Source organism: Sapajus apella, unplaced genomic scaffold, assembly GCF_009761245.1.
Source record: "Sapajus apella isolate SASKATOON/1434 unplaced genomic scaffold, GSC_monkey_1.0 scaffold10, whole genome shotgun sequence".
Taxonomy (NCBI): domain Eukaryota; kingdom Metazoa; phylum Chordata; class Mammalia; order Primates; family Cebidae; genus Sapajus; species Sapajus apella.
This window is the reverse complement of record NW_022436950.1, coordinates 22,856,090-22,864,160: the sequence shown is the minus strand read 5'-3', so window position 1 is coordinate 22,864,160 and position 8,071 is coordinate 22,856,090. Positions and strand designations below refer to the sequence as shown.

General features: G+C 53.6%; 1 long non-coding RNA gene across 1 annotated transcript; it reads left to right on the top strand.

Moving 5' to 3' along the window:
- Positions 1 to 4,317: 4,317 nt before the first annotated feature.
- Positions 4,318 to 7,964, top strand: LOC116551818. Its single transcript, XR_004269079.1, has 2 exons — positions 4,318 to 5,474; positions 5,598 to 7,964. It is a non-coding gene; the product is annotated as an uncharacterized LOC116551818 (long non-coding RNA).
- Positions 7,965 to 8,071: the final 107 nt, after the last annotated feature.

Sequence of the window (8,071 nt, the reverse complement as noted above, 5' to 3'; positions counted from 1 at the left end):
AAAAAAAAAAAAAAAAAAAAAAAAAAAAAAAAAGATGAAGAGGATGAAGATGAAGAAGGTTACGGCCTTTGTCCTGAAGGGGTGACATTCTTGTGGAAGGAAACTCAGAGATGGCCCCCCATGGATGTCGGTACCCCTCCAGCAGGGGATGTAGGGCAGTTAGAAGGAACAGCTAAGTCTGGTGTCAGGGGAAGGTGTCTCAGAGAGGGTGAAGGCAGAGTTGGAAGCAAGAAGCCAAGATTGGGGAGGGGAGTGGGAGGATGTGAGTGCGTCACCCATGCATGTGTGTGTGGGTGTGGGTGCCGGGGGGCGGGGTTCAGACAGAGGGAGCAGCATGCACAGAGACTTTATCTTATTTTCATGTCTGTATTTATTTATTTCTAGAGACAGGGCCTCACTCTGTTGCCCAGGCTAGAGCGCAGTGGCATGATTATAGCTCACTGCAGCTTTGAGCTACTGGGCTCAAGCGCTCCTCCCATCTCACCCTCCCGAGTGGCTAGGACTGCAGGTATACACCACCATGCCTGGCTAATTTTTATTTTGTAGATACACGGATCTCACTGTGTTGCCCAGGCTGGTCTTAAACTCTTGGGCTCAAGTGATCCTCCTGCTTTGGCCTCCCAAAGTGCTGGGATTATAGGAGTGCATCGCCATGCCTGGCCTGCAAAACCTTTAAGTCATGAGCTGCACAATGAACTTAGATGCCAGCGTATGGCTGGGGATATGCATGGTGAGGGGAGGAAGCAAGTGGAAGAGGAACCAGAGGAAGAAGAAGCCAGGGCACATCAGGAACAACTTGGTGTGTCTTACTGAGGAATTCGAACTCTGTACCAAAAGTTAAGAAATACCAAGGAAGGAAGTTAGGCAGAGGATGGGCATGACTGGATTGGTGTTTAGAAAGTGAACTTGGCCTGGCGTGGCGGCTCATGCTTATAACCCCAGCACTTTGGGAGGCCAGGGCAGGTGGATCACCTGAGGTCAGGAGTTTGAGAACAGCCTGGCTAACATGGCGAAACACCATCTCTACTAAAAATACAAAAATTAGCTGGACGCAGGGGCGGGTGCCTGTAATCCCAGCTACTTGGGAGGCTGAGGCAGGAGAATCGTTTGAATCTGGGAGGTGGAGGCTGCAGTGAGCCGAGATTGCACCACTGCACTCCAGCACGAAACTCCATCTAAAAAAAAAGGAACTGCAACTGTGATGTCCAGCGTGGAAACCAGGACGTGGAGTGGGAGTGCGTGGAACGTCCCTGCAGGCGGAATTGCAAGGATCCGGGTGAGAAGTGAGCATGATCTCAATGAACCAGGGTTGGGAGCTGGAGAGAAGGGCCGAGGGTGAGGGTGGTCCATGAGGCCACTGATTCCTAGTGCTTGGTGGCTTACTGGATGTAAGGAGTAAATGAGGAGTCAGGACTGAGGCCAGGGGTCACGCTTGGACAGCTGGGTGGATGCATTGTCATTCTCTGAGACAGCAAACAGGAGGAGGAGGAAGAACGGGGAAGAAGAGGAGGGGGCTGAAGAAGGAAAGAGAAGGAAGAGGGATGGCTCAGTGGAGAAGATGCTGAGTTCAAATTGTGTTGCTGTTATTGAACTTGTACTTTGTAAAGCATCAGGTAAAATGATAAGAGAGGCCAAGTGCCTGAGCTTACAGGATGAGTTCAACATTGGACGCGTTGTATTTGAGCTGCTTGAGGGGCACTGGGTGGAGAAGGCATCCCCTGACTTTCCCTCATTCTCATCCTGATGTTGATTCTTGAGCAAGGCCCATCAGTTCTGTCTGCAGGCCATGGTTCCTCTCTATTCCCTCCTCCCCCTTTCCTCTGTCACCAACACAGAGGGAGATGGGATGGTTGATGGGTTCAGGCTGACAAGCAGGTGGGGAAGGGGCTGTCCCTTGGGAACGGAGGAGGACTGGCAGGGGAGGGAACAACAGTGTGATGGGTGGTTTTGTGGATAACTTGGTAGGGGTTGAGATGGGGAGATGGGAAGGGTCTCACCTGCTGGCCCTTGTTTTCTCTGATAGGGATAAGGCCAGGGTGTTTGCTAGGAGGGAGGGAAGGTGGTACAGCGCGTTGGAGAAATGAAGGTAATGTCGGGGGGAGGTAATTTGATTAGGGCCCCTAATAGATTTCCCAGGCAGGATGTGGGGCCCTTGGAGCCTGGGGACTTTGGGGTGATGTCAGCTCACCCGATAGTGGCACTTTTTCCTGCGGGGCTTAGCAGCACTGCGCAGGAGGGACAGTGCTGCCGGACAGGGCTGCGAAGCTGTAGGGCAGGGGGGCCTCAGCCAAGCAGATGCCAAGAGTGGAGCAGTGGGCTCCGGTCTCCTTAGGCAAAGCAGCAGAGCCAGAGAAGGCTGGTGGATTGAAAACTCAAGCAGGGGCAAGCAAAGGCTCTCCGTCTCTCTTGGGTAAAATCATCTCTGCTTTCTTGCCTGATTCTTCTCACTCCCATAGTAGACTATGATTGGTGTGGGAGAGTGGGTTTTCAGATTTTAGATATGAAACCTTGGGGGTCCCAGGGCTCAGAGTGTGGCTTAAGAGGATGGAGGGGAAGGCAGATGGTGTGTGGCAGCGCTTGGACAAGCAGCAAAGCACTGGGGAGAGGTGGGAGACAGGGCTTCCAGGCTGCTGAACCGCAGGGACCCCGGGGAATGGTGCTGTGCTAAGGGGCTGTATGGGTTGTCCCGTGAGCACCGGTGGTGCAGGGTGGTGGGGGGACAGGGGTGGAGTAGTACATCCAGAGCCTGAATCCTTGATGGCCACGGGCTGTGGGCAGGGATTCACAGATGTGGGTTATATGGGAGGGAGGTGATGGAAGGGGATTGGAGGACCACAGCGGAGGGGGTTAGGGTTGTGTGCGGGGTGGAGAGTGAGATGAGCCTTCAGGGAGGAGCAATGGGGAGAAGGATCTCGGCTTGCACCTGCTCCGGGCAGTGTGCATGCATATGACAGGGTGAGCGTCTTCCCCCCGAGAAGCCAGGAGGCAGTCTGGGGGCAGGCGATGCCATGGGGTAGGTCTTCCTGTGGTTCCTCTTCCTGTCCCCCCACTCGAGGCACCTCTGGAAAGGAAAGCAAAGAAGGTGCCTGGTCCCTCTCTGCACCTCTTAATGCATACTCCACCTCCTCCTCCTTCACCCCCACTGCTGGGCCCCGGTAGCCTCAGAGAGCTGTGTAGGAGCCTCCCTGGGTTCCCGGGTGACTGCAAGGTGTCTGCAGGGAGGGCTGAGTGACGGGCGTCCGAATGCTGCGCTCTTCGGCTGGATAGACTACTATGTGAACTTGAGGGACCTGGTGCTGACAGGTGTCAGGGAAGTGGCTCAGCCACACCAGAATGATGTTTGCCTTGGGGTGTCAGGCCATCGCAAGGCAGGGATGTCCACTTGCTCCTCGACTAGGACAGGATAGACACGTGTCTTCCTGGCAGCCTCAGCTGTCAAGCTGGGCACAGTGAGGATGCCGCCGCCTCCATCTCCCTGCTGTGCTGCTGGGCCTAAGGCTCGAGGGGTGCAGTCAGTGGGGTGCCTAAGGGGCAGTGTGCGGTGCAGCTCTGTGAACCAGGAGGGGCCATAGGGGAAGAGCCCTGGGAACGGAGGGGCCAAGGAGGGAGGAAAGCAACAGGGTGAGGTGGCAGAAGGTGGGAGGGTGTGAGAACTGCACTCTTCAGCGCCTAAAGGTTGACATCAGGGCTGCCATCTTGGGTTTTCCTGTTCACTGGGCACAGACAGCAGTGGAGGTTAGGCAGGAATCAGGGGGAGACTTTATCTTGGCCAGAGGATCCTAGGAGTTATGAGTTTACAAGGCAATAGGAGGAGGGATGGAGGAACATTCTAGAAATGCCATCCTTAAACTCTTATTCAAGGAGCAGAAACTTCCCATTTGTCTGAGGGTGGCTGAAGGCCACTTGACTTCATAGCAAGGGCTGAGATTCAAAGAGGGTAATAATCGTAATAGAACGGCAGCAGAACACACGCTGGGTGTTCACAGCTCTCGGGCTCTGGGGACATTCACTGGCTGAATCCTCACAGCAGCTCTAGGAGGTTTTACCCACAAGGAAATGGAGGCCTGAGGAGGTTGTGGAGGTTGCTTGGGTTCCATGACTGTGGTGGCTTTCCCACGGAAGGGAGGGGCTGCTGGAGTTCCAGTGGGAGGGCTTGTCTTGGGGGATGGGGTTCTCTCTGGACGGAGCAGAGGCTGAGCCCTGACCCCGCTAGGAAACTTCACTCCCTCTGGACTGTGGCCCGAGGAGAATTCCGAGCTGGCCTCGCCCCCTGCCTACCTTCCTGAGCCCTGGGAGGAAGCCGACGCAGGCTAACTGAATGCATAACTTTATTAAATAAATGCTTTGTCATGGCAAAAGTCAAAGATCAAGGAGTAACATAAATTATAAGTTGAATAAATAGTATACAGAAGTCTTCTTCACCTTTTAAGAAAACGTGAGATCATTTGTTGGTTTGGTTTTTATTTCCTTAAGTACAAAATGCTAAACAGAGCAGAGCTCTTCCGCATTCAGGTGTTTTTTTTTTTATGCCCGCTTTTTTTTTTTTCTCACAAACTGGTTTTGTTTGTTGATTTATTTTTCCATCCATTTCACCAATAAAGATTATCATCATTTATTTTTGTTTTTAAAGTTGAAAACAAAAAAGAGAACAGAGCTATGGTACGTATGTTGTATGTAAAACTATAAAGAACTACAGTTAATATGTGCTGTGATTATTGCTGTCTTCCAAAAAAAAAAAAATAAGAAAAGAAAAAAGCAACATGAACAACCGGTAGGCGACTCGGAATCTGAAGGAATCTTGTCTGACAACGGTGCTATCCATGTGGGCTACTGTGTGATGGTGGCGGTGGACGAGAGACTCCGGCTGGGACCGGAGGAGTGGGTGAACGGGCACAGGGAGGCTGGGGTCCCCTTCTCCTCGGACCCTCCCCGCCTTTTCTTTCCCCATCCAAAAGGATTTCCGGAGAGGAGGCCAGAGTCTGTGAAATGGCTAAACTGTATACTCCATTAGAAAACCAGGAAAGTATGTTTTAAAAAAGAAACAAAAGCCCAAGAGAAAAAAAAAGTGGAGAAACAGTGCAACGTAACTCTCGCACTTTAGTGGTTTTAAAAACACAGACAGTACAAGGCCCGGGTTGCTGGTTGGTGAAACCCCTGTTCCTCGTCCTCCTCCACTCTGCAGAACCGAGCCTCCTCTCTCCCGGAAGCCAGACGCGTCCTCTCTGACGCTACGGGGCTTCTTCTCCTTAGAGAGCTCTTCTCTGAGGTTCCCACCCTGGACCGAAGCCCTCTCGGGTGAGTGGATGGGTCCGGGGTACTGTCCTGCTTTGAGGGGGGCCTGGCGGTTGCCGTGGCAGCCCTGTCTTGCTAACAGCTGGCTGGGGGGGAGGCCCACCCTCTAGAGGAGGCCAGCCCTGTGGGGGCGCCGTGGAGGCCACAGAGGTGGCGGTGGGGAGATAGGGTGAGAGAGAAGGGTGTCATCGATTTTGGGCGCTTTGCTGATGGTGTCGGTGAGCGCATTTCCCGCCTGAGCGCAACTAGCGGCGGGTCGTGGGCACCTCCAGATAAGAAAACAAGCTCAGAGAGATGTGGAGAAGGGTGTCATCAGAAAAGGACCTCCCGGGGCCTCCTGCACCTGCCTTCCTCCCCCTGCGGGGTCGGTATCCCCAGGCCTGTCTGTCTAGGCCTGGCTGTCAGAGAAATGCTCCAGTCTCTTCCTCCCCAGGGGCCCTGCCCTGCCGGGTGGGTCAGAGCAGGCCGAGGAAGGAGCGTCAGTCCTGGCTGGGCTTCCTTATCTCCTGGCAGTAGTGGGAAAGACAGAGGCGTCTTCTCCACTGCCAGAGTCAGGAACGAGTCTAAAGGGGATGGGAAGAGACCTTCTGTGGGTGTGGGTGTGCGAGTGGGCAGCACTTAGACCCGGAGCCATTGATATCCTGGAGTCCAAGGTCTCTGGGTGAGCAGACAGTTGGCCAAAGGCCAGTCTGGAGTCAAGCAGCCCCCTGCTTAGATTGCCACGCTCACACCTTTCCAAACCTGCCTCCCTCGCTCACACCCTGCCGTGGGGTAAGAGGTGCCATCTTCCTTCAACGCCTCCCTTCCCAGGGTTTCCCCACCCTGGGCCCAGCCAGACCTCCTGGGAGGCTCAGTTCCATGTGTCCATGAAGGCCCAGCTTCTCCAGGGAGTGACCAACTGTCCAGGAGCACCCCCTGAACCCAGAAGAGACTCACAGGTTTGGGTGAGCAGGCATGAACTTCGGAGACTGGAACAGTCTGGTGAACTCACACCAGGCCTTAATCCCCAACCTCAAGGCTGGCAGCAGAAAGCCAATGCGAGGGGCAGACGCCCACTCAGAGTCCAGACACAGTGGGTGAAGAGAGAGCTCCTCTCTGGAGTCAGGTCCAGGCTGGGAGGAATGTCGGGGGAGCTTGTAGTTCCTGGCTCAGTCTTTTCTTAGGGGAGTGGCACCCCAGTATCCGCTTGGCAGATCTTAGTTGGATGACTGCTCAAGATGCAAAGGAAGAATGGGTGGGAAGAGGGGTGGCGAGGAAGAGATTTGGGATACTGGCCTAAGACATACGGAAACGTGAGTTGGGTTTAGGGGACAGTAGTGCAGAGAGATGGGGTGTGCTGACTCGGCAGGTCAGGTCCCGTGCTGCTGGCCCTGCTGGGTCCCTTTGTCTCAGGAAGACTGAGCACTTCTCCTGTCCCCAGCCAACTGTCCTATCCAGAGGCGTCGGACACAGCCCCCAAGTTCTATAGCTGTAGGGTTTCCATCCGTTGAAGCAGATTTGCTTTTTTGCTATTCCTCTTCCTAGCCCTATGTTGGAGGCAGCCTCCACTGTGTCATGCCATTAGCAAAGAGTGAAGAGAGCTGTGTCCACGGCACGAAGGGGTCTCCTGGCCAGTGTCCAAGCCCCGCTTCCTGGATATCTTCAGCCTTAGAGGACAGTCACAAGGCCACCATTGGTTGAGGAAGTCATTGGAGAATGGGATTTTTCTTGGTTCAGAATCTGGCTGCCAAGTGACAGCATCCCTGAATCCTGTGTTCCCTGCTTGTCTCAGCCTCCCTTCCATCCTCCACCCCAGGGAGGAGGCAGGGACTGGCCAGAATGGAGGACGAGCGGGAGAGACTCGTGGGCCTCCATCCCTCATCGCAGGCTGAAGGTGGGCACATAGGCTTGCCTCTTCCAAAGCATGGCCAGTTTCTGCTGATTCTTGTTCCTATCCGGCTTCTAAAGTCTGGCACCCTCCTAAAGTTACCCACCTTCCCTGGCTCTGTGGCCTGGATTAAGCTCATTTCTATTTTACAACCCATTCTCTCATTTTCCTCTCTTTCCTCTCAAATCCCAGAAGGCATACAGGGTGGGGAAGCTAAGGCTTTTCCCCCTTTCTGCTGCTTTGTGCCAAAGCTAGAATGGGACAGTCAGCCCCTGTCCCTGCAGCCCTCTCTTCCTCCCCACATCTACTCTGGCCTGAACCGTCAATCTTACTGTTGTGCATCTAAACCGTTTTACCTCTCCCTCTGCCATCTCTTCAGTCTCTCTCCTGCTCTGCTAGTGTGGAGAAGAGAGGCTTCCAAAAACGCAGGTTCTGTTCAGATGAAAGGAGAAGGCTGGGGTGGGATTGGGGGATCCGTCATGGACTGTTGGGCTCATGCAGTGGGTGTCCAGAGACTGTGACTTCCTGAGGGTTTAAAGACTGAAATGGGACTGAGGCGCGTGCCATGTGCACCACTGAGGACTGGCCTGTGCCTGGCTCGGTGGGTGCAGATGAACATGCGTGGGGAATCACTGTCAGGTCCAGCACTGTGCCCCACAAGACAGCTGAGTTTATTGCTTACGGGAAACTCTGCCTCGAGGCAGGCAAAAATGCTATTACGGGTTGTATGAGGAGAATATGGGTTTTCTCAGTTTTTCCAGAATGAGGGAGCTCCTCAATGCCCCTATAGGAACTACTTTAAAAAGTTAATGCAAACCTTTGAAAGAAAGGAAGAAAGAAAAAAATAAAGAGAAGCGAAAGGTTTATATGCCTATATATGACTCTACGGAGCCTTGTAGATAAATACAAGCC